This window comes from Sus scrofa, chromosome 8 (genome assembly GCF_054392235.1).
Source record: "Sus scrofa isolate SSC_HxYL_T2T_F1_AM1 chromosome 8, Sscrofa_HxYL_maternal_Yorkshire_Landrace_v2.0, whole genome shotgun sequence".
Classification (NCBI taxonomy): domain Eukaryota; kingdom Metazoa; phylum Chordata; class Mammalia; order Artiodactyla; family Suidae; genus Sus; species Sus scrofa.
In genome coordinates, this window is record NC_139390.1 from 31,410,058 (window position 1) to 31,436,820 (window position 26,763).

General features: G+C 47.5%; 1 long non-coding RNA gene across 1 annotated transcript; it reads left to right on the plus strand.

The window, feature by feature from the left end:
- Positions 1–4,138: 4,138 nt before the first annotated feature.
- On the plus strand, positions 4,139–16,813 carry LOC106504629 (uncharacterized). Its single transcript, XR_002346617.2, has 3 exons — positions 4,139–4,258; positions 6,240–6,290; positions 16,727–16,813. It is a non-coding gene; the product is annotated as an uncharacterized LOC106504629 (long non-coding RNA).
- The last annotated feature ends 9,950 nt before the right edge of the window (positions 16,814–26,763 follow it).

The window sequence follows — 26,763 nt, forward strand, 5'->3', positions numbered from 1 at the left end:
CTTAAACAATATGCTACAATTTAAACACGGCTTAAACGTTTAATAACCAGCAAGGGGCAGATGGCAAAATAGACACAAGCAGAAACTGACCAATCAGAACACACACGGACATGACGTCTAGCCAATCAGAACAGAGGCCACCACCACCATGAAAAGGCTCTTTTTTGGTAGGGCCAGGACGTGGACTCCTGAGCCTCTGAGATTGAATACATCCGTCTGTACTGGCTCAGCATTCTGACTTCAAAGCAGTGAAATCTGATTGCTGGTTTCAAGGCCTCGTGCTCTATTTAAAAATCTCCTCCTGTTCCTCCCAAGTCTTCTGCAGAGTGATTGGTATCCAGCTCTTGGTTGAGGGGTGTCATGAGGGGAGAGGGCAGAGTGTAGCTGCGTGTACACCAGGACAGAGGTAGTTTTGGGGTGTTTGGGGTGAACTGCCGCCTGGAGAAAAGTTATCAGAAGGCAGGAACGAGCCATAAAGCAGTCTAGCGCCGTGGTCCACAGTGAGGGATAATAGCATTCTCTATTTCCCCAAGATCTTGAGAAATTCTAGGAAGGAAATACTTTCCCTGCATATATATATATACATACATATATATATATATATATATATAAGATTTGATTTCAAAACATGATGTTGATGGTGTTGTTAAGGGACTGGGTTAGTGGAAATATTGGGAATGCTCGTCACAGGTGGGTTAGGAACCCCAGAAAAACTTCATCGTCTGTGGAATCAAATAGAGCTCTAGGCATGGAACTACCATTTATAGGTTAAGTAACCTAAACAAACCTTTTCCCCTAAATCTCCGTAATCTATGAAATGGGTATAATAACGGTGCTCAGCCCATAAGGCAGCCGTGGGGGTTAAAAGGAAATGAAACGTGTTTCCCGTTACTGAGCACAGTGGATGGAACGATCAGCCAAAGCCAGGCTTCACTGCCGGAAGCAGTGACGTCATCACCGCACTCCGAAGTAGTGAGTCCTTAAAGGCACACACACACATACACGTCCAGAGAAGAAAAACCCAAGGTAAAGATGCTTCGTTTTTGTTTTTGTTTTTTGTCTTTCTGCCATTTCTGGGGCCGCTCCCACGGCATATGGAGGTTCCCAGGCTGGGGGTCGAATCGGAGCTGTAGCTACCGGCCTACGCCAGAGCCACAGCAACACCAGATGCGAGCCGCTTCTGCGGCCTACACCATGGCTCACAGCAACGCCAGATCCTTAGCCCACTAAGCAAGGCCAGGGATCGAACCCGCAGCCTCATGGTTCCTAGTCGGATTCGTTAACTACTGCGCCACGATGGGAACTCTTTTTTTTTTTTGCCAAGGTGAGGATGCTTGCATGTTCCTCCTAAGCTGCAAATGACAGAGAAAGAGAAAGCAATGCTGCAAATCAGGAATGGGGAGGCCAAATTTGAGAGCTATGGAGAAAGCTGCCAGGGGCAGGGCAGGGCAGTGGGCTTAGAGCTCAGGAGATTCCAAAGGAGTTAATGCAGGGAAGTTACAAAAAAAAGAGGGAACGTAATGCGGCTGTAAGGAAGAGGAGAAGCCCTTGAGAGAAGAGTTTAATTGGCCACAGATCTGATAAGAGAAGTGGGGAGGTTGTTAATAGTGGTTATAAAAAGCAAGGTAGGTGATGAGAAGTACATTTTTTTCCTTTTTTTTTTTTTTTTTTTTTAGGGCCACACCTGCAGTGTATGAGTTCCCAAGCTAAGGACTGAATTGGAGCTGCGGCTGCCAGCCTACAGCAGCCACAGGCACACCAGGTCATCTTAGACCTACACCATAGCTCATGGCAACACCGGATCCTTAACCCACTGAGTGAGGCCAGGGATTGAACCTGCATCCTCACAGATACTCCTTGGTTCTTAACCTGCTGAGCCACAACAGGAACTCCAAAGCACATTTTTTAAAGACTAAGAGGGCATCTCATCCTGTCAAACTTTTCCCCTCGCATTTTCATGGCCTCTCCGGGAAGTGTAAGTGGTCAGTTGACTGTATCTTTTTTCACAGCGTTTTGAGTTGAACCTCTTCCAGGTGATTTCGGGCCGCACTGATGAGTGAGGCCAGGTGAGGTCTGTATCCTCAGGCCATGCTGGAGAGAATGCAAAGTAGCAATGCTGCTCAAAATGCCTTAAAAAGATCATCCATTTGGGGGAAAACTTTGGAGCAGTATCCTACAGAAATGATCAGAAATTTCGCCAAGGAAAAGGAGAGCATTGTGTTGTTTACATGAGTAACAAAAAGCTCACAGGGCAAAGACGATAAAGAAACTCATGAAAATTTGAGCAGTCGTATTAGTGTAGTGGGATTATGAAAAACTGTTATTTGTTTCCGTTTACTTTTGAGATCTTCCTAAATTTCTATGTTACTTGTAAGAAAAATATACTTAAAAATAAGTGCGTGAAACAGAAATGCGTTTCCTCCTTTCTGTGCCCCTCTGCCTCTCTCCCTTTGCAAGCCCAGGGCCTAGTTGTTCTGGAATGAGAGGCACAGGACGAGCCACTGTGGATTCTGTCCTTGATCCCTTCCTCCTTTGTTGATTTTACTGCGGGACTTGGACTGGGCTTGTATAGCTTTCTTCAATGCGGATGGAGCTCTGAGGACACGCTCTCAGTGGCACTGATCCATGAACACCCCACCGCATTGCTTCTCATCGAAGCCAGACTGGGTGGGGCACCTCGCCAATGGGGACAGTCAGGCTTCATTCGCCACACTTGGCTTAAAATTTGTCTTGTTTCAGAAGAACCAGGAGGGGCTGGGGAAGACGGGAGAAGGAGAGAGGGTAGTTTTCCTACCCACTGATATTTCTCTTTAAAAATTTAAGAGAGTCTTAGCTGGTGTCCTCAGTTGGATATATCTTGTTTAAAAAATTGTTTTTGTTTCTTTTTATGGCTGCATCTGCAGCATATGGAACTTCCCGGGCTGGGGGTCGACTCAGAGCTGCAGCTGAGACCTATGCCATTGCCTATGCCTTGGCAAGCCAGGTCCTTAACCCACTGAGCGAGGCCAGGGATCGAACCTGCATCCTCATAGAGAGAGACTACGTTGGGTTCTTAACCTGCTGAGCCACAATAGAAACTTCTCAGTTGGCTATAGATTGGTTGATGATAACCTGCTTGAGTCTCATAGCCCAAGAAGAAGAAAGGGTGGTTGAGATGATCATTTTGCAAAGGAGAGGCTCATACTTTCATTCACCCACTTACAACTATTTATTAAGTTCCCCTCTGTTTAAAGCCCTGTTCTAGGTACTGGGAATATGACTGGGAACAAACCAGGAAAAAATCTCTCTTGATAGAGCTTCTGTTCTAGTGGGGATGAGAGGCAAGAGGGCAAGGAAGAAGAATTCAGCAGAGTAATGGAGGTAGAGCAGAAAGGGGTGAAGAGTGTGTGTGTGTTCCTTTAGATAGAACATTTGGGAAAAAACCTCTTAAAGAAATATTTGAACAGAGACTGGGGGAGTTCCCCTTGTGGCTCAGCAGGTTAAGACCCTGACTAGTATCCATGAGGATGCAGCCTTACTCAGTGGGTCAAGGATCTAGCATTTCCTTGAGCTGTGGGGTAGGTCGCAGATGAGGCTCGGGTCCCACATTCCTGTGGCTGTGGCATAGGCCAGCAGCTGTGGCTCTGATTAGACCCCTAGCCTGGGGTATGGCCCTAAAAAGAAAAAACAAAACAAAACAAAAAAAAAACCCTGAAGTAGGGGAGTGAGGAAAAGCTTGAGAAAAGGCTTTCCAGACTGAGGGAAGAGCATGTAAAGGCCCCCAGAAGGAGCCGGCCTAGTGTGTTCAAGGAAGAGCGAGAAGGCCAGGATGGCTGGAGGTGAGGACAGGAGGTACAGGAGGGTCCCGTGTGGCTCTGCAGGGCTCTGCCTTCTACTCTGAGTAACATGGGAGGTCGGGGGTGGGGGGGAATGAGTGCACGAGTGACACATCGGACTGAGGTGATTCTCAGTCTTAGCTACCCAGTGCATCTCCTGGGAAGCTTGAAAACAAATCCTGATGCATGAGTCCCACCCCCAGAGATTCTGAATTAATTGGTAAGGCCTGGGCATCAAGAGTTCTAACACTTCTGCAGGTGATTTTCATGTGAAGTAAGGCTGAGACGTACTGACTGAAAAGGCTCACTCTGGCTGGTGTGAGGAGGTGAGCGGGGGTGTGAGACAACGGGGAGGCTACTGCAGAAGCCCAGGAACGGTAGAGGCTTGGACCCAAGTGGGAGTGAGGAAGATGGCGAGGAGCGGTTGAATTATGGAAATAAATGTAGGTAGAACCCTAGTTCAGTGCTGCTGCTGCTCCTCCTGGGGCTGGGTGGGTCCTGGGACTTGGTCTCAGCAACGCACCTTGACCATCAGACCTAATACTTGTCCTCTGAGCTGGTCCTGCTTAGTCGTAAAGATGATTTTTGGCCTCTGTATTTACTTTCATTGTCTCTCAACTCACTGAGAACCTGGATGGGGAAAAAGGAGGCTATTTATTGAAGGAAACCCTCAGGCAGGTAATGAGTCTGTGGTGTGTATACGTGTGTGTGTGTGTGTGTGTGTGTGTTTCTCAGCCACACTCAGCTGCCAACAGCCAAATTGCAAAAGTGGTGGCAAATTAGATTTCACCAGGGTTGGAGCTTTATGAGGAAGGAGACGGGAGCCAGGGAGCTGAAGATGTATGTGTGAGAACGATGACAATGATGTCCTGTAGGCTCTGGGCTGGGACAGTTGGAGGGTCTGAGCATGGGGTCAAGAGGTAGGACAGGAGTTCCCATCTTGGCACAGTGGAAATGAATCCGACTAGGAGCCATGAGGTTGCGGGTTCGATCCCTGGCCTCGCTCAGTGGGTTAAGGATTCGGCGTTGCCGTGAGCTGTGGTGTAGGTCACAGACACAGCTCAGATCCCGTGTTGCTGTGGCTGTGGCTGTGGTGTAGGCCAGTGGCTACAGCTCCGGTTCCCTAGCCTGGGAACCTCCATATACTGCAGGTGCGGCCCTAATAAGACAACCAAAAAAAAAAAAAAAAAAAAAAGAGGTAGGGGAGTTCCCGTCGTGGCGCAGTGGTTAACGAATCCAACTAGGAACCATGAGGTTGCAGGTTCGGTCCCTGCCCTTGCTCAATGGGTTAACGAACCGGCGTTGCCGTGAGCTGTGGTGTAGGTTGCAGACGCGGCTCGGATCCCGCGTTGCTGTGGCTCTGGCGTAGGCCGGTGGCTCCAGCTCCGATTCGACCCCTAGCCTGGGAACCTCCATATGCCGCCGGAGCGGCCCAAGAAATAGCAACGACAAAAGACAAAAAAAAAAAAAAAAAAAAAAAGGAGGTAGGACTAATGGATTGTAGGTCCTGGTAGATTGAGAAAATGTTGGGGTCAGTGTCAAAAAGGAATAAGCTGGAAAAATAAAAGCTGGTGGTAGTTGAGATGCTTAGACTAATATTCTAAGTAGATTGTTATTATTGACAAGGACTAAGGTACGACCATGGCAGTGGTGGAGGTAGGACAGAGGACAAAATCATTGAAGGAGGGAGCCGAAACAATGAAAGGTGAAAAGAGGGCTGAACTTGGAGTCAGAAACCCTGAGTTTGAGTGGCAGCTGAGCTACTGACCAGCTGTAATCGTTTAAAAGCTATTCTACCATTCTCAGCCTCCATTTCGCTGAGTATAAAATTCCAGTTCAGTGAGCAATGGGAGACTTTATTTATTTATTTATATTTTGCTTTTTATGGCCATACCTGTGGCATATGGAGGTTCCCACACTAGGGGTGGAACCAGAGCCACAGTCACAGCAATGCAAGATCCAGGCCACTTCTGAAACCCACACCACAGCTCGTGGCCACGGGCAACTCCGGATCCCCAACCCACCGAGCGAGGCCAGGGATCGAACCCACATCCTCATGGATCCTAATCAGGTTCATTAACCACTAAGCCATAAAGGGAACTCCCATGGGAGGCTTTAAATAGCATTAATATACATGGAAGAGTTTCAAAGCCTGGGAAATGTTCTCTCTATGTAAGGCATTGTATCCCCTGGCTAAAGGATGCAAGATAACTTTTCTGTAGTTACTGAACCAAAAAGAAAATCAATAGAACTCCAAATGTTCCACTTCTGGGATTGAACAATCTGAGTGACTACAAAGGAAAATAATAAATCAGTGGAATGAAAGACTCTTTGGGACCGTCCTGTTGACAGTCTTCCCATTTCTTTTTCTGTGATGAATAGTTCTAGGCGTATGGTGTCTGATGGCTTAATTCCCTTTTGCAGGTGAGGGGAGTGGCTCTGATGACAAGACGAAGGCACAAGAACTGGGAAAAGGTGAGTAAATAATTCAAGCTTTCAGTAAAAGGATAATTGCAAGAAGCTGATTGGTTCAGTTGTTTTAAAAGAATCTGATTGAGCCTTAAAGACAACCATTAGGACCACAAAGATGGAGAAGACCCAAACACTCGAAGAAGGAAGCAGTTGTGTGGGATGCGTTGCTGAGAAGAGTCATTAGCACACCTGCTAAAGGAGTCCCTGTGCTATCGGGGTGCAGAATCATAATAGTTTAATACTTGTGAAGACAGTGTTCTTTCATGTCTTTTGTTCATTTGACTTGATCCTGGTACCAGTAACCCAAACCTCACTTGTGCCCCCATGACGAGACTTCCAAGTTCTACCCCCTATTTTAGGAAGAGGCCTCTGGCTCTACATTTTCTTGTCTATTGTCTATTCCTCTGAGCATTGAGCTTCTCCCTTGGTCCTCCCCTCAGAGACAGACCCCTGGTCTCATGTCTGGCTCCTCCCTTGCTTCTGAATCCCCCCAACTGCCTGCCAGCCTCTTCTGAGGAGAAATGTGGCATGCACAGACTTTAGCACTGAAGGTTAAAAAAAAATAATCAGGGAGTTCCCGTCATGGCTCAGTGGTTAACAAATCCCACTAGGAATCGTGAGGTTGCAGGTTCGATCCCTGACCTGGCTCAGTGGGTTAAGGATCCGGCGTTGCCATGAGCTGTGATGTAGGTCGCAAATGTGGCTCAGATCTGGTGTTGCTGTGGCTGTGGTGTAGGCTGGTGGCTACAGCTCTGATTCAACCCCTGGCCTGGGAACCTCCATATGCTGCGGGTGCAGCCCTAGAAAAGACAGAAAGACCAAAAAAAAAAAAAAAATCAGACTCTCAGACTAGGTATTTTTTAAATGATAGTAAAACATCCTCTTCTACTCTAGTAGTATGTTGTCTACAGAGACATATTTGAAATTAAAGGATATGGAGAATTTGAAAATAAGAAATGGAAAAACACATAACAGAAAACAAAGCAGGAGTTCCCACCTTAGCTCAGCAGTAACGAATCCGACTAGTATCCATAAAAATGCCAATTTGATCCCTGGCCTTGTTCAGTGGGTTAAGGGTCTGGCATTGCCATGAGCTGGAGGTGTAGGTCCCAGATGCGTCTCGGATCTGGTGTGGCAGTGGCTGTGGTGTAGGCCGGTAGCTGAAGTTCCGATTCTGATTAGACCCTTTGCCTGGGACCTTCCATATGCCATGAGTGCAGCCTTAAAAAGACAAAAGAAAAGAAAAAAGAAAACAAAAAGGAAAGCAAAGGAAGGTAGGGTAGCAATTTCAATAAGAAATCAAATTTCATATGATCCTAAGAAAAAAGATAAGAGATGGGGCATTATGTGATGGTTATAAGAATTTTTATCAAGAACCATGAACAAATATGTACTAAGAAGATAGGCTGGACACATGTAAAACAGCAGTTTACAAAATTAGCAGTTTAGGAGTTACTGTTGTGGCGCAGTGGTTAACGAATCCGACTAAGAACCATGAGGTTGCGGGTTCGATCCCTGGCCTTGCTCAGTGGGTTAAGGATCCAGCGTTGCCGTGAGCTGTGGTGTAGGTTGCAGACGTGGCTCGGATCCCGCATTGCTTCGGCTCTGGTGTAGGCCGGCGGCTACAGCTCCGATTCGACCCGTGGCCTGGGAACCTCCATATGCTGCGGGAGCGGCCCTAGAAATGGCAAAAAGACGAAAAAAAAAAAAATTAGCAGTTTAACACATGCCTCTAGGAAAAGATGGACGGAGCAGACTTTGGTGATGATCAAGGTGACCTGAACTCATATCTTTTTTTCTACCACTTAACTGGCTGTGTGACCTTGTTAAGATGCCTCGCTTCTGGGAGGGTTGGTGTTCTCATCTGCAAGAAAGGAATAACACCAGCCTTCTAAGACTGTTAGAAGCTGTAATTTAGATAATGCATATACATTGGCATGTATAATGTCTGGCTCACAACTGGCATTTTATAAATGTCTGCAATAAAAACTATCCTTTGGACACCCCGCCCCTCATCACCTACCCTGTTCCTATCGCATCGCTTTGATTTCTGAGCACAGAACCTGTATCCCAGGTTTTCCTACCATGCAAGCTCCAGGGATGTGGCAGAAAGCGGAAATAGAGTCGAAGAGAATGCAGTATCAACCAAGGAGCCCCAGTGAGTCTATACTGGTTGCTTACCACTGGCCTCTGCTCCAGACAGGGCCTGTGCCTTTCTCAATTTATTGTCCGTCTGCTCCAAGTTTACCCTTCTTTATGCAGCTTTGTGATATCAGAGCCAGATCCGGTAAACATTTCCCCTTGCCAGCTGGCAGAATGGGAACTTTCATCAACAGGGCACTGGAGGGACACAGCCAGGACATAGCCACAGAACGAGCGCAAGCTTCTGGGTTATTATGATTCAACATGAGAGCCTAACAACCTACAGGGACACATTTCAGCTGCACCCTAACACCTTGCTCTCCTTACCGTGGCTTTTCAGGGGCTGTGATCTGCCCACAACCTCTGTGAATAGAAGCCTGCTTGTAGAGACAGCTCTGGCCTGGCTGTCTGCTAAGTTTCCTCATTTTGTGAGGCTGTGTGTTCTTGTAGTAACCCCATCCTCTTGGAAGAGGTCTCCTAAGTCCTTAATTCCTTCTTTGTAGGGTTCCTTCAGCCTAAAGGTTAAAACTTCTTTTCACTGCACTGGCTACTTCTGAACCCCTTAGGGGTCCCTCTTACTCCTCTTAGTAGTTAGTCAGCTTCTACTAGTTAACAGTTCTTTGTTTTTTTGGTTTTTTTTTTTTTTTTTTTTTTTTTTTTTGCCTTTTCCAGGGCCGTACCCTTGGCGTATGGAGGTTCCCAGGCTAGGGGTCTAATTGGAGCTGTAGCTGCCAAGCCTACACCAGAGCCACAGCAACACCAGATCCGAGCCCTGTCTGCAACCTACACCACAGTTCCCGGCAATGCCGAATCCTTAACCCACTGAGCAAGGCCAGGGATCGAACCTGAAACCTCATGGTTCATAGTCGGATTCATTAACCACTGAGCCACGATGGGAACTCCTAGTTAACAGTTCTTTGTGTTAACGTTTCCGTATTCAAATTGCGGGTAGGAGTTCTTTCTCCTTACTGGAAACACACCCAATATGTTGCTCCGCTAAACTGCAGCTCTTTTCAGTGATGAGTTCCTGGGCGATGTGCAGGAAACTGCCTTATCAGCACGGAAGGGTTCCTTCAAGCACCCCCCTGCCTGCCCACTGCAGAAGAATCATTGCCAGCTCAGCTTCCCAGATCCTGGGAGGAAGAAAGGGACAGACAGAAATGGACAGAACCTGAGAAGTGGGAAGAAAGCAAGGAGACTGAGCACAAGAAGCTCAGTTAATTCACAAACTAAAGAGCTAGGGTGGAGGAGAAATGCGGAGGAAGGAGGAAAAAATATCATGGACAGAGAACTTGGATTTGAGAAATTTGCAAAGAGCTGTGAATTGGATTTCTGTTGGTATTCTTTGAGTATACATGAGTAAAGTTTGGGATTTAGTTTTTATTACTTTGGGGTACAGTAATATGCTCCCTTATTTGTGACTCTGTGCAGAGACTCAGTCACTTGGGGACCTGGCTGTCATTTGTATTTTATTTTAGGGAACCTTGCAATTTTTTCACACTTTTATTTCTGGTATCCAAATACTAATAGTCTTACTGTAGATGCTTAAAAAAAAAATCTATCTGGGGGAGTTCCTGTCGTGGCTCAGTGGTTAACGAGGAACCATGAGGTTGCAGGTTCGATCCCTGGCCTTGCTCAGTCGGTTAAGGATCCGGTGTTGCCCTGAGCTGTGGTGTAGGTTGAATACATGGCTCGGATCCTGAATTGCTGTGGCTGTGGCGTAGGCCAGCTACACCTCCAATCATACCCCAGCCTGGGAACCTTCATATGCCACGAGAGCGGCCCTAGAAAAGGCAAAAAGACACACACACACACACACAAAAAAAAAATCTATCTGGGAAGATTTAGGCAATGTTGGAAAATCTCACATACCTGTATTCATCCATCTATAGAAGCATTCGCTACCTACAAATCTCCTTTTATTTGACTTCTGGAAAACTCTGACTAACCTGATTTTTTGTTTTGTTTGTTTTTTTAAAAAACAGAGTGGAAGGACCCGTTGTGGCTCAGTAGGTTACAAATCCGACTAGTATCCATGAGAATGTGGGTTCAATCCCTGGCCTTGGTCAGTGGGTTAAGGATCCGGCATTGCTATGAGCTGTGTTGTAGGTCTCAGATACAGCTCGGATCTGGCATTGCTGTGGTGTAGTTGGTAGCTTCAGCTCCGATTTGACCCCTAGCCTGCGAACCTCCATAGGCCACAGGTGTGGCCCTAATAAGCAAGAAAAAAACAAAATAAAAAAATAAGACAGAGTAGACATTCAACTGGGCATAGTATAAAGAACACTAGCTGTTGTCTCTGTGTTTGTATGTGTGTGTATATGTATATTCTCAAAAAAGAGATACTAGAAAGGTAAATCAGAAATTAATAGAAATTATTGGTAAGGGGGGAGTGGGGATGGGAAGCAGGGACAAGAATGGGAGTGAGCATTAAAAAAATAAAACTTTAAAAAAGCACCAGTTATAGAATCAGAGAGACTTGGGTTCAAATTCCAATTCTGCAGCTAACTGCCAATTGACCTTGGAAAGTAAATCTCTCTTGGCTTCAGTCCCATTAATAAAATGCCTGGGGTTGCTGGGAAAAGAAAGTAAGATAATACCAGCAGAACACTTAGCCCAGCGCCTGGTGAATAATCAATGTCTGGTCAATGTTAGCTGTAGTTAGTATCGTCTTGCTCAGCATGCAAGAACCAGGGCTGTAGGAACCTTGTAAGATTCTTAAGCTTTGTAACCATCCCTTCATTCGTATTTTCATTGTCTCCCGCTTGTCCTGAATTCATAGGAGGAAAATCCTGAAAAGAATAAGGGCTTGTATGCGTCTTTGGGGGCAGCTGGAGTGAGATGTTCTCACTGTGTCACCCTTTTGGGGTGGGATTGGAGGAGTGAAAAGAACTTGAGGGGATAGAGTGGGTGTGAGCAGCTGTAGAGAAGAAATGGAAACAGGCTAAGTCTTTGGGGCTTGTTGCAAAGGAAGAGAGAAAGGTGAGTCCAGAGTCTGGACCTGGAATACAGTAGCCTAACAGAAGATCCTAGGGTATTTTCCCATATCCCCCATGGACTTCTCTCTTCTTCCTCTTTTATGGATAGCATGGAAAAGCAAGGCAATGGTATGGCTATGGAAATTTCTCAGCAGGGCTTAAAAATCCTAAGGTTGTCTTCTTTGTTCCAATCAGGAAATGGCTCTCACCTCCCTCTCTCCCGCAATCAATGCTTCATTGTTTGTGGAGCTGAGGAAGTCCTGGGTGCAGCGTGTGTAACCCAGACCAGGCCTTTAGCATCTAATGCCTTTTTTAAAAAAGGGACCAAAGCCTCTTTTCTTCCTGACCTTTTCAAAGCCCATTTGAACGCAACAGCTTCCAAGCATCTGCCCCTTGGCTACCTGTGTGACCCCAGGCAAGTGTCTAAACCTCCAGCCTGAATGTGGGTCTGTCTCCCCAGTGGAGAGCAGCAGTGGCAGAACCATCTGGCCAAATCTCTCTTCCAGCACAAGTGATTTTAGCAAGTATATTTTTTTTTAATTTTAAATAATTTTAATTTTTTTTCGTTATAGCCGGTTTAGAGTTGTGTCAATTTTCTGCTGTACAGCAAGGTTGACCCAGTCACATATACATATATACATTCTTTTTCTCACATTATCATGCTCCATCATAAGTGACTAGATATAGTTCCCAGTGCTATACAGCAGGATCTCATTGCTTAACCATTCTGGTTTTAGCAAGTTTGAACAGACGGTTTTGTAAATGTGTTTCTACTGTGTGTGTTCCACGGCGAACTTTTTAATCTTCCATCATAGTCTCACATCTTCTGCTCTTGTAAGATTCACAGTTGAGGGGTTTCCTAGACTTCAGAAACCCCTTCTGTTGCAGGTGAGGCATGGGGCCTGTGGCAGCCGGGTCTTTGTAGCTAGAGACTGGCCAACAGTGATGGAAAATAAATTCATGAAAGTTGGCTCACAGAATCTATAAGGAGGCAGGAGAAACAAATTTGGAAACCAGGGAGGCTAGGCAGGAGACACTGTGGCCAGGATGCCATCACCCTTGCCAACCATGGCCACTGTCCTTGAACCCTGATTTTTCTTTTTTTTTTCTTTTTTAGGGCCGCACCTGTGGCATATGGAGGTTCCCAGGCTAGGGGTCTAATCGGAGCTTCAGCTGCTGGCCTACACCACAGCCACAGCAATGCCAGATCCAAGCCTCATCTGCGACCTACACCACGGCTCACAGCAATGCCCGATCCTTAACCCACTGAGCGAGGCCAGGGATCGAACCCATGTCCTCATGGATGCTAGTCAGATTCATTTCCACCGAGCCACAACGGGAACTCTTGAACCTTGATCTTAATGCCAGACCATCCCTGCTACCAGCATGGATCCAATCTCCCTGTTTCTATGACTTTCCACAGTTCAGAGTCCTAGACGGCGGTGTTCTAGACCCTGTGTGGTCGCTTTGGCAGTCAGACAAGAAGTGCAAGGTTTTGTGCCTTTTCACTTCTGAACTAGGCAGGTGTTGGCTACCACTCAGAGGATACAGCATAGTTCTGCTAGGTTCACGTCCTCTGGTTAACTCTTGAGATGCTGGTGCCAGAAGAAGGCTCTGACTCACAATAGGGGGTTCCTCAAAATTAGGGAGGGGAATTTAGACACTGGACAGCAAGGGGGGAAAAAAAAAAAGAATGTCCACTGATGTGCCAGAATCTTGGAGAGTGTTGTAAATTGAGTTATTTCAAACCAGCCCTTTGCTCTGCCCTCCTCCACCTTCTCTCCTGTTGCTGTCGGGCCTGGCCAAGTCCTGTCATGCTTCAGTACCTGAGCAGGTGCATTTGCTCCCTTCTGGTGCCTGGAGTCCTGCCATCCATTGCTCAACTCCGACCACTTGTTGTTTTAACATTGGGCCTCCAACCCCAAGGCCTGCTCCTGGCTGAGTTCTTGGAGTCCAGTGTCCTTTCATGAAGCTGCATGGTACCAGCTAACCAATCACAGATCTTGGGACTTGGATTGCAATGACCTTTTCTTTCCTTTTTGGCTCTTCCCTCTGAGGGTCTTTTCTTGAATCCCTGGATACATCAAGAGGGCTAGATTGAAGTTGGGAGATACAGACTGGTTAACTGTGGACTCAGGCAAGAATCCTGATTTTCTGAGCCTCAGTTTCCTTTTCTGAAAAATCTGGGGGGCGGGGGTGGCTGTAGAGATTTCTTGAGCTGCTGAATTGCAGTGATGCTGGTTCCAACGTCAGGGTCTTTTTTTTCTTGACTCCCCTTTTTGGGTTCCTGACCTGCCGGGTTCTCCCACCCCTCATTCTGGTAGGCATCATTTCTACCCATTATATTCATTTTTAACACACCAGTTATGGCGCCATCACAAAAACGGGAATTTTCTGTTCTTTGCTCAACGCTGATTCCTCCCACTCTGTATCATGCATACATTGGCCCGAATCACTCAGCCTGAGGACTCTGACTTTTCTGGGGTCACCAGAGAACAGAAGAGGGGCTGAGCTCTCAGCATTTGATCCTCACCCTACAGCGTGGGGTCAAATATCCTTGTCATTTTCTCAGTAAACACCCAGGGGATCCTGGGTACGTTACATTCTTTTTCGGCAACACTGACTGCAACTTTAGAATCAGCCCTTCGCTGCCTGGTTTTACCCAGGAGGACAAAAAGGTCATACAAAGCAATCTTTTGTTTATTCTATATACCAGAGGATCCTCTTGCAAGTTTTTTTACTCTGCCATCCCTGTATTGTTTCTTTCCAGGTTTCATTTAAAAATAAAGGCAGTTGGAGTTCCCATCGTGGCTGGCGCAGTGGTTAACGAATCCGACTAGGAACCATGAGGTTGCAGGTTCGATCCCTGGCCTTGCTCAGTGGGTTAACGATCTGGTGTTGCCATGAGCTGTGGTGTAGGTTGTAGATGTGGCTCAGATCCCCTGTTGCTGTGGCTCTGGCGTAGGCCGGTGGCTACAGCTCCGATTCGACCCCTAGCCTGGGAACCTCCATATCCTGGGGGAAGCGGCCCTAGAAAAGGCAAAAGGACAAAAAATAAAAAAATAAAAATAAGGGCAGTCATATAAACAGCCACCGTGTGCTAACCACTTGCTGTGTTGCAGGCCCGGGGCTAGTGCTGGCTCTGTGTTACCCCATAGGACCCCCTCCGTGAACACAAGTGGGAGGCACCAACCCCTCTTTCTACCCTTGATGCCGCTGAGGCCTAGAGAAGCCATAGGACCTTTTTCTCAGGACCCCTGTCTGCCAGGCCCCATGGAGGCACCAGGCAGCCCCTCGGGGGGGCTTGGTTCAATCTCCCCCAAGGTCTTCTCAGCTTCCCCCCCTCCAAGGGTGGAGGAATCCCTGCCGCCTTTCTGATTTTTCTGCTTCCCAGAAGCAGAGGAAACGAATCGGACAAGTATCCATGAGGATGCAGGTTTGATCCCTGGCCTTGCTCAGTGGGTTAAGGATCTGGCATTTCTGTGAGCTGTGGTGTAGGTCATAGATGTGGCTCGGATCCCATGTTGCTGTGGCTGCGGCATAAGCCAGCGGCCACAGCTCTGAATAGACCCCTAGCCTGGGAATCTCCATATGCCATGAGTGCCAGCCCTAAAAAGCCACCCCCCCAAAAAAAAAAACAGGGACAATTAGTTATTGCCTTGAAAATGTGCACTTCTTTCTCTTTTTTTCCTTCCTTAAAAAAAATACTAAGCAAAGCCTTTGGAGAATTGCCTTCACCTGTCAAGAATTACAAAATAATTGTTATGGGCGTTCTGACTTGGGGGGATTCATGTGTTTTTCTTTTTTGCTCTCTCCCTTCTGGGTGGAGGAATCCTTTATCTGGAGACGTGATTGAAGGGCTTTGAAGGGATTCAGCGGGAAAGAGATGGTCCCTGCCTTCCTACTTAGCACCACAGCTTCAGACGTGTGTTCACTCTTGCTTTCTCTGTTTGGCTGCTTTGCACCTACCCTTTCCTTGCCTTTAGTTCCCTTTAGTATTTCGTTTCTGACATTGCAAATGGGATTTCACAGCAAGACTATGACGTGAATGCTGGACTTGGGGTGAGGGAAAGAATTTTTCTAAAGAATTTTTAAAAACTTATTATTTGCTTTTTAGGGCCACACCTGCGGCATATGGAAGTTCCCAGGCTAGAGGTCGAATCAGAGCTGTAGAGCTGTAGCCGCTGGCCTACGCCACAGCCACAGCAACATGGCATCCGAGCTGCATCTGCAACCTACACCACAGCTCACGGCAATGCTGGATCCTTAACCCACTGAGCAAGAGGCCAGGGATCGAACCCGCAACCTCATGGTTCCTAGTCGGATTCGTTTCTGCTGCAACATGACCGGACCTCCCATAATTTTAAATCCCAGTTGGTCCAGATCATAGTTTCTGCCATAGGACCGAGAAGGTAACTGTTTATTATTTAGGTTTATCCAGGAGTCTGGAGGTTATATGTGGGTTAGAGCCAGGAAGCTTTAAAGCAGTGGAAATAAATGAGTCAGCCCTTTTTGTCTGGGGCATCGTGGGACGAAGAGGCCATGGGCAGAAGCTGAGTTAGAAGGGAATGTGGTGAGGCAGACGCTGTGATGAAGGGCCTGTTGGCCAAGCTGAGAAGACAATTCTGGTAGCAGGCTGTGCTCTGGGACAGCTGTCAGACATGGTATAAAAGGCAGGCTGCAGACAGGGCCTGCCTACCTCGCAGTCTGAGCTTCCCTGCATTCCCACGGACAGCCTTGGAACCAGCCCTGATGCCCATTGCACCAGGCCCCAGAGGAGGCTGGGGCGGAGCTCTGAAGGGGCTAAAGCTCCAGGAGGAGATGAAGTGAGGTGAGGAGCCAGGGGGTAAGTGAGGGGGAGCCCAGCCCAGGAGCTACGCCAGTTGCAGGTGCCTGCAATAGCAGCCAAGCACAAAGGCCTGAGTAAAGCCAGGGTGCCTTACTCTCAGTCACCCTTGCCAGCACCCAAAGGGGACCAACTGAATGGTTATTTGTTTATTTGTATACTTTTAATTTTTATTAGGGCAGCACCTACAGCATACAGAACTTCCCAGGTCAGGGGGCAAATCGTAGCTACAGCTACCAGTCTGCACCACAGCCACAGCAACACCAGATCCGAGCCACATCAGCGACCTACACCACAGCTCACAGCAATGCCAGATCCTTAACCCACTGAGCGAGGCCAGGGATCGAACCTGCAACCTCATGGATCCCAGTCGGATTCATTTCTGCTGTGCCACAATGGGAACTCCCATGAATGGTTATTTAGAGTAAGGTTTAAGGATTGCGCTTTCAGTTATATTTCTCTTCCTTACCTAGCACACAACAACAAATGAGATACAAAGAAAATATTTTTCTGTGCACATCAAGTTGTGTAGTGAACATATTTAAGCCTGCCACCCTATGCTTCAAGGAAAGAAAATCAACCTTTGCTGTTTTGTGCACACTGATGTGAGTTGTTGTTTTTAACTTGCTTGGTTCTAGTTGCTAACCTCTGGGTAGTTCCTGAATGTTGATATTCTCTGAAATTCTAGAGTATGTTCTCCTCCTCCTCCACATCAGTGACAACAGAAAGCAGGAACGCTCACTGTGGAGGGCTGAAACGTGTCCCCACAAATTCATATGCTGAAGCCCTAGCTCTCATTTCCTCTGCGTGACTGTATCTGGAGAGAGGGCCTCTAAAGAGGTGATTAAGTTCATAGGAGGTGGCGGGGTGGGCCCTCATCCCATCTGACTGGTGTCCTTATAAGATAAAATTTGGCCACACCAAGAAACGCCAGGGACGCACACACAGCAGAAAGACCATGTGAGGACACATCAAGGAGGCGGCCGTCTGCAAGTCAAGGAGAGAACACTCCGTAGAAACCAAACCAGCCAACCCTTGGTCATCGACTTCCAGCCTCCAGAATTGTGAAAAATTCTGTGTTTAAGCCATTCTGTCTGTGGTCTTTTGTTACAGCAGCCTTGGCAAGCTCATAAACTCTCCTTTCTTTGTTTTTGCCTGGATGACACAATTGTGCAAGTGAATGTCACATGGTTAAAGAGAGCCCCATCTGGAGCCCATTATGGACACATTTTTAAAGTAGCAGGACAGGAGTTCCCATCGCGGTGCAGTGGTTAACGAATCCGACTAGGAACCATGAGATTGCGGGTTCCATCCCTGGCTTGCTCAGTCGGTTAAGAATTTGGTGTTGCCATGAGCTGTGGTGTAGGTCGCAGACGTGGCTTGGATCTGGCGTTGCTGTGGCTCTGGCGTAGGCCGGTGGCTACAGCTCCGATTTGACCCCTAGCCTGGGAACCTCCATATGCTGCGGGAAACGGCCCTAGAAAAAGGCAAAAAAAGACAAAATAATAAAAGTGAAGTAGCAGGACATTCTACAGGTCGATGCTCTCACTCTTTGGACAGTGCTGGATATGTTGCCATTATTTAGTGTAAGCATAGGGCCATGGCATGATGGATCCGGGAGCAGGCGAGTGTTAAATGAGAACACATGATCTCTAAGGTTTCTTGTAGTTTTCACCCTTCTGAGCCCAGGCAGGGGACAGAGTGACAGAGGCACACAGGGATGGCAGCTAGCGTGCAGTGGCCCTTACCCAGTCAAGCCACTTTTCTGTAGCAGATGTTTCTTTCACACTGATGAGGAGGCATGGAGTGAGTGGCACAAAATGAGAGATGGTATAAAAAACTGAAATGTAATCTTGAAAGTTTAGTACCGTACAAGATGCGAAGGGAAAAACCTCAGGAAGTTTGTCATTTAGCAGAAAACTTCCAGATGGAAGGGTGACAGAAGCCCTGTGGCTTGTCATCCAAAGGCCTAGAGTCTTGTAAATATCTTAATGAACAATGCTTCCAACCAGCCGGAAGCCAGCTCCTTAACTGACATTTGGAAAAGACTAGTGGACATCAGAGGAGGCCCCAAAGAAATGAGGTTCTGAGAAAATATGGGCTAGAAAACGCACCCTGTACATAGTCCCAGGTTTATGCCTTTGCTTTGGACATGGGATTGACCCAAGATACTCTGGGAATAAGTCAGTCTGAACCCCTTAGCCTCTGCCCTAGCGACCCGGCTCTAAGGAAAAGAAGCCTTTCCTTCTCCTCTGTGTCCAGGGTACTCAATCCTTGTGCTGTGATGTGCTTGAGCTAAGGACATATTAGGCAGGGCGAAGAGCATTTGGTAGGGTGCCACCTGCCTTCACCCTATCTTTCTGTCTGCTGCAGCCCAGAGACACAAGCTTTGATTTCATCCAAGTCCTCTCTCTTTCAGTTCCGCTCTCTTGCTTTTTTCTTTTTTTTTTTTTTGTTTTTTGTTTTTTGTGTGGCCATACCTGCAGCATGTGGAAGTTCCTAGGCCAGGAACTGAACATGCACCACAGCAGCAACCCAAGCTGCTGCAGTGGCAATGCTGGATCCTTAACCACCTGAGCCACAAGGAAACTCCTCTTTCTCACTTTTAAATAACCATCCACAGTGCCTCGTTCAGAAAGCAAAGACTTTGCCTCATTCAACCAGAGTCCAGAGGGAAATGCTTTTCTGAAAGAGGAGAGCTGTCTTCCCCAGTCGGCTGCCATCTATTTTGGGGGTAGGATCCCAGGAGTTGGTGCTGGGTCCCCAAGCAAATGCCGACAGGTCTGTCGTGACCTTGTCCCAAGAGCATGTTTATCCCCCCTTGAAGCAGCGTTTTGAGTGTGGTTGTTGTCCACACCCCCAGGCCCTGCTGCCCAGCACCCCGCTCTCTCTTCTACCCCTGTGGTTAGAGAGACGTCCCAGTTTGCTCCTCGTCCCGGAACCTTGGAACTCTGTCCAAAGGGAGCAGTAAACAAGCCTTCTGGGCTGTCCGAGGTCTCCGCTGTCTGAGCCTTGCAACGGCAGCAGCAAATGGTCTCATCTCCTGCGTTGGACAGGCAGGGCCAGGGTTGAGGCAAAGAATCTTGTGTGTCAGAGGATAATGGACTGCTCAAACCAGAGACGCCTCCGAGGTCATCTGGCCCACAAGACACAAGTGAGGAAACGAAGACCTAGAAAGATGAAAGCGCCTGCCAAGGTCACACAGGCAGTAATAACACCAGCTGCGCCAACTTAGCGAGCACCTCCTACCTCAGCTCCCAACAGGCAAAGCATTTTACTCACTTTAAGTCTCCCCACAACAGCCTTACTCGGGAGGCACTGCTGTCTCAGATTTACAGAAAGGATATGGAAGCTAGAGAAGCCAGGTGGCAGTTTTGACAGCCCGGGTGACATGCCCAGGGACCCCGCCCCCAGCTGAGCACAAAGCCAGGTTTCCAGCACATGCTTGGCCACTACTCTGTGAAGTAAGACCCCATCTTGTTTTTGGTTTTTGTTGTTTATTTTGGCTTTTTAGGGCCGCACCTGCGGCATATGGAGGTTCTCAGGCTAGGGGTCCAATCGGAGCTGTAGCCGTCGGCCTACACCACAGCCACAGCAACGCGGGATCCGAGCCGTGCCTGCAACCTACAGCACAGCTCATGGCAACACTGGATCCTTAACCCACTGAGGAGGCCAGGGATCGAACCTGCAATGTCATGGTTCCTAGTCGGATTCGTTAACCACTGAGCCACGACAGGAACTCCTTGTTTTTGTTTTTTAAATGTACGTTCTTGGGGGAGTTCTCACTGTAGCTCAACAGTAATGAACCTGACTAGTATCTGTGAGGATGCTGGTTTGATCCCTGGCCTTGCTCAGTGGGTTAAAGATCCGGAGTTGCCATGAGTTGTGGTATAGACCGGTGGTTGCAGCTCTGATTTGACCCCTAGCCTGGGAACTTCCATGTGCTGCATGTGTGGTCCTAAAAAGCAAACATTTTTAAAAATTAAAAAATAAGTTTATTGCGGTATAGTTGATTTACAATGTTGTATTAATTTCTGTTGTACAGCAAAGTATTCAGTTATATATATTCTTTTTCGTATTCATTTCTATTATGGTTTATCACAGGATATTGAGTATAGCTCCCTGTGCCATGCAGTAGGACTATGTTGTTTAACCATGCTATATATACTAGTTTACATTTGCTAATCCCAAACTCCCAATCCCTCCCTCCATAACACCCCCCACACACACCCCCGCTTGTCAAACACAAGTCTGTTCTCTATGGTAAGACCCCATTCTGGTGCAATTGTCAGAATGATGGATTTTCCCTACCTGAAACATGATTAACAGCTTGCAACTGCTATTTCATAAGTGACCAGTATACCAGGGTGCAAACAAAACAAAGCAAAACAAACGAAAAAAAAAACCTGGCCTCCCCAGGACAAAAGGATTTATACCTCTCAGCTCATCTTTCCACAGGCCTCTCCAAAGAGGCTCAGAAATGTTGACACACGAGTTGGAGGGGGATCAAGTGCCAGCCACTGTGCATTTACTTCCTGATTAAGTGTATCCCTGGCATTTGCAGCTGAGGGCACAGAGAAGCCAGGCGGATGTTCGCTTTCTCATGGGGCGGGGGGGCCAAATCGGAGGCTCTGCACAGGTGTAGGAGGTGGGGCAGGGCTGGTTTGTGCCTCTGCTTGACCTTTCCCTCTTATTGCTGCTTCGTACCTTTTCCTCCTGTCCTGTCCCCAGCCCCCTGCAAAGCCCCGCTGCAGGCCGGGAACTTTGTCCCAGTCCTCCCCAACTCTGCCCTGCAACATACCTGCCCCTTGTGACATGGCTCTGGGGCACTGCCCTCTGCCCCCTGGGCTGGCTGATAAGCTGATCCCTGTGATGAGCTCAGGGCAAAGCCTCCATCCCTTTAGGTGACACATCTGAAAGGTAAAGGGTAGAACTGTCAGTTTCTGAGCAATCTGTCAGGAACATATTTGGGAAGCCAGAAAGGCCTTGTCAGGGAGTTCCCATCATGGCTCAGTGGTAATGAACCAGCCTGGTATCCACAAGGACGAGGGTTCACTTCCTGGCCTCACTCAGTGGGTTAAGGATCCGGCGTTGCTGTGAGCTGTAGTTTAGGTTGCAGATGAGGCTCAGATCTGGCATGGCTGTGGCTGTGGTGTAGGCCGGCGGCTACAGCTCCGACTCGACCCCAAGCCTGGAAACCTCCATATGCTGAGGGTAGAGCCCCAAAAAGACCAAAAAAAAAAAAAAAAAGCCTTGTTGAGGGGAGACATAATCACAGCCTGATCCCCAGGAGGTTTCTAGGGTTGCCATGAGCCCGATACTCTGCTTCCCTTCCTCCCAAACAAGCTCTTGGGGGCAAGATTTCCAAGGCTCCGCCCACACCAAATGTATAATAAGTGAAACTTTTTGGCATCCTTACGCAAAAGCTATACCTAATGTGGGACTTGGGAACTCCCGATTGTACCCTGGGTAACTCTCAACTGTCTTTCATGTACAGAAAAAAAAAAAAAAAAAAAAATTTAAGCTGTACTTAAAGCCATGGAAATTATTATTAATATTATTATTATTATTGCTTTTTAGGGCCTAACCTGAGGCATATGGAGGTTCCCAGGCTAGGGGTTGAATCAGAGCTATAGCTGCCGGCCTACCCCAGAGCCAGAGCAACGCCAGATCCGAGGCTCATCTGTGACCTACACCATAGCTCATGGCAACATCAGATCCTTAACCCACTGAGCGAGGCCAGGGATCGAATCCACCTCCTTACAGATCCTAGTTAGGTTCATTAACCGCTGAGCCACGACAGGAACCTCCCTTTGCCTAGTGTTTTTTGTTTTTTTGGGTTTTTTTTTTTTTTTTTTTTTTTTGACTGGACTGGAACCCTTGTTACTCACTTCCTGTCCTTTCTCTTCCATGTCACCTCCTTTCCCTCCTCTTCTGTTGGGTGACACGGAATCCACCAATCAATCAGCGTGAATATGGGCTCATACGCGTATGCTTTCAGCTGGACGGTCCTAACTAAGCTCAGAGTCTGACTTGACGGGATTGGCCCTGTGCAAAGGCAGCAGCCACAGTTCAGCAATTCTGCTTGTCTTCTTGTAAGATCTGTATTGCAAAACTGTTGTCTCTTGGACTGAAAAGAAACTGATAGTCAAAGCTGAGGGCTGACTTGGACAACTGCCTGGCATCCCACTCTTCCTGAAGCGTTGAATCCCATAGACCCTATGGGATCCCAGAACACTGTGATTTAAGGCAAATGAAAAATAAACATCCATTGAAGATTTCCAAAAATAATATTATGTTATAAAGGTCATACTTCAAAAACTCATAGTTTTACTCTATCTCCGTATATCCAGCGACCTTCTGGACTTTGCCTGGATCCTCCATAGGCACCTAAGGGTCAACTTGTCCCAATCCAGGCTTGCCATACACTCAGCCAAATCTGCTACTGCCTCCGTGCTCTGCATTTTAGTAAATTGCTCTCCAGTGGTATTGGCGAAGAGTGCAAATTCTATATACTCAGACTGCCTACGTCTAAATCCTGATTCTGTCACTAGTTGTGTGACCTTGGGCAGCTTAAGTCCTCAGTGCGTCACATTCCTTGTCTATAAAATCAGGATAAAAATGATACAGCCTCACTGAGTTGTTAAGAGAATTAAATGGGGAGTTCCTATCGTGTTGCAGCAGAAGCAAATCTGACTAGGATCCATGAGGTTGCGGGTTTGATCCCTGGCCTCGCTCAGTGGGTTAAGGATCTGGCATCACCGTGAGCTTTGGTGTGGGTCGCAGACGTGGCTTGGATCCCTCCTTGCTGGCGGCTACAGCTCAGATTAGACCCCTAGCCTGGGGACCTCCATATGCCGAGGGTGCAAGCCCCAAAAGGACAAAAGACAGACAAAAAAAAAAAAAAAAAAAAAAGAATTAAATGGGTCAATACATGTAAAGTGCCCCAAACAGGGCTATATGGTGTTATGAAACAGCATCATCACTAGTCACCCAATTACCAGGGCAGATGCTTAGGAGTTAGTCTTCGTTTCTCTTGGCCACATCTCTAACTTGTCACCAGGGTTTACTGATTCTTACTTAACACCTCTTATGTCCATTCCATCTCTCACTTCTTTTCTAGTGCCTTAGACCAGCCCACTATCATCTCTCATTTGTTTTCTGCAATAGCCACCAAACTGGTCTCCCCGCTCTTCCAGGCTGTTCTCCATGCTCTGGCCAGAACACTCTCTCTAACATGCAATTCTGATCAAGTCACTTCCTGGATGAAAATCAGTCATTGGCTCCCCACTGTGCTCAGGATGGAATCACACCTGAATGGCCAACTCTGCACTGCATGCAACCCCCACCACACACTTATGCACACAGACACACACAGAGAGACACAGACACACACACACCTGCCTCTCAACTTCATATCATGAATCTCACTTTCCATTTTAGGCTTTGCTTCTTTTGTTCTACTTACAGATCCATGGGTCCCTTTCTCAAGATCCCTCTGCCCCTTCTCAGCCTTCAGAATCCAGCATAAATCTCCCCTCTCCAGGAAAAGCTTCCTAAGTCCCGAGGCTGGGTTAAGTGCCCCTTCTCTGTCCTCTCTGAGCACTGGAATGTTTCTCTGTCCTAATGCTTCTCCTACTACAACTATCTCTTTACTTTTGTGTTTTCCCACGAGATCAGCATTTTCTTGAGAGCTGAAATCCTTACCCTGAATTCTAGCACAGTGTTTAGTATACAGTAGGTGCTCAATAAACATTTGATAAATGGGTGGAAGTTTGTTGAGTGGACACTGCTAGAGATACGGAAACCTCTTTTTTTTTTTTTGTCTTTTTGTTGCTATTTCTTGGGCCGCTTCGGTGGCATATGGAGGTTCCCAGGCTAGGGGTTGAATCGGAGCTGTAGCCACAGGCCTGCGCCAGAGCCACAGCAACGTGGGATCCGAGCTGCGTCTGCAACCTGCACCACAGCTCACGGCAACGCCGGATCGTTAACCCACTGAGCAAGGGCAGGGACCGAACCCGCAACCTCATGGTTCCTAGTAGGATTCGTTAACCACTGCGCCACGATGGGAACTCCCCCGGAAACCTCTTAAAGGGACTGCAGATAGTCTGGTAGGCAGGCCCACCTCAGAGACATTGTGGGTTCAGTTCCAAACCACCAAATAGTGTGGATATGACAAAAAAACAAGCCACACGAATAATTTGGTTTCCCAGTGCACATACAAGTTGTGTTTATACAGTAGTCGGTTAAGTCTGTCATAGCGTTATATCTAAAAAAGCATAGCACAGAGTTCTCTTGTGGCGAGGTGGGTTAGGGATCCAGTGTCATCACTTCAGGGGCTTGGGTTACTGGTGTGGTGTAGGTTCAGTCCCTGGCTCGGGAAAGTCCACATGCTGCAGGCATGTACCAAAAAAAACCCCAAACCCCCAAACAAACAAAAATAACCCCCAATCTACATGCCTTAATTTTAAATTAATACTGTCGTTGCAGATCCCTTGTGGTGCAGTGGGTTAAGGACCTGGCACTGTCACTGCAGCAGCTGGGGTCGCTGCTGGGGCATGGGTTGACTCCCTGGCTCAGGAACTTCCACATGGCATGGGCACAGCCAAATAAATAAATAAATAAAAATAATGCTGTTGGAAAAATGGTATCAATAGACTTGCTCTATGCAGGGTTGTCACAAACTTTCAATTTGTTAAAAAACACTCAGGATTTGCAAAGTGCAGTAAAAGGAGGCCAGACCATAATTAGAGAGAATGGCAACCATCGTCAAAGTCTTCAGTAACCAGCGCAGGCTCTGCTCAATCGCAGGGCCACTGGCAGTGCACGTGGTCTGAATATCAGTTCTGCTTGTGTGCAACTGGCAGGATAATGCTAGAGAGGCAGAGGCTTGACTCTAATGGGCTTGGTGTGTTTTAGGCCAGTGTCTGACCTTGGTCCTGTCAGCAGTGGGATGCCACTGAAGATTTTTTTTTTTTTGCTTTTTAGCACTGCACCCATGGCATATGGAGGGTCCCAGGCTAGGGATCGAACTGGAGCTGTAGCTGCTGGCCTACGCCATAGCCACAGCAACACAGGATCTGAGCTGTATCTGCAACCTACACCACAGCTGACAACAATGCCCGATCCTTAAACTACTGAGTGAGGCCAGGGATCGAACCTGCGTCCTCATGGATACTTGTCAGATTTGTTAACCTGAGCCACAACAGCAGCTCCTCACTGAAGATTTTTGATGTGAGTGACATTCAGATTGCTTTTCGGAAGATCACCCTGGCGACAATGTGGAGGACAGATGGAGCAAGAATGGAGGCAGGGAGGCTCATGAGGAGGCTGCCAGGACCAACATTCTAGGCTGCAACATGGTACTAGATGCTAATGGGGCTCCACAGAGAAAGTGAGGGTGCTCTCTCTGCTCTTTGAATCCTCAAAACACAGGCCATGGGAGTTTCCATTGTGACTCAGTGGTAAAGAGCCTGACTCATATCCATGAGGATGCGGATTCGATCCCTGGCCTGGCTCAGTGGGTTAAGGATCCAGTGTTGCCGTGAGCTGTGGTGTAGGTCCCAGACGCAGCTCGGATCCTGCGTTGCTGTGGCTGTGGTGTAGTCGGCAGCTACAGGTCCGATTTGACCCCTAGCCTGGGAACTTCCCTATGCCATGGGTGTGGCCCTAAAAAGCAAACAAACAAACAAACACCCCACAAGCCAGACACGCCTCAAGAGACTGCCCCCTGGTGGGACTAAGTGGGGGAAAAGGAGGTACAGAAACTCTCAGGCTGCTAGGGGGAGCGTTTCTGAAAAGTGGAAGTGAAGCCTTCAGCGGCCAATCTCCCTCCCATCTCGGGGGTGTCCAGCTCTATGCAGTGTTAAAATTAAGGCATCAAGCTATTGTAGCATGTATTTGAAAACTTCACATTTCAAGAATTTTATTTCCAGTTCTGTTTGAATAGATATATTTAACATTTGGGTGAAAAGGCTATTCTCTAAGAGATGCACAGAAATGCCTGTTTAACCCAAGAAGTAGGGCTAATGCTGAGCCAACTAAGTCATTTTACAAACTCCCACAGAACCATAAAGCTCTTATGCTTCTATTCACTCAGAGTCCAAGCCCTCATGAGATTATTGTCCCAGATGAGTCAATGATGTCATCAGCAGTTGAAGCTATAAAGTAATACTTAAGCTCTCATTATTTATTTATTTACTGGGGCTGCACCTACGACATAGGGAAGTTCCCAGGCTGGGGATCAAATCAGAGCTGCAGCTGCTGGCCTACATCATAGCCGTGGCAACGCCAGATCCTTAACCCACTGAGCGAGGCCAGGGATGGAACCTGCATCCTCACGGAAAACTAGTCGGATTCATTTCCGCTGAGCCACAACAGGAACTCCCTAAGCTCTCACTTCTGGAGTCAGACCAACGAGGGTCTGAGTGCTGGCTCTTCTGCCTACACAGCTGCCTCAGGCAGACAGACAACCTTCAAAAGTACTTCATGTGTAAACTAGGAGGTAGAA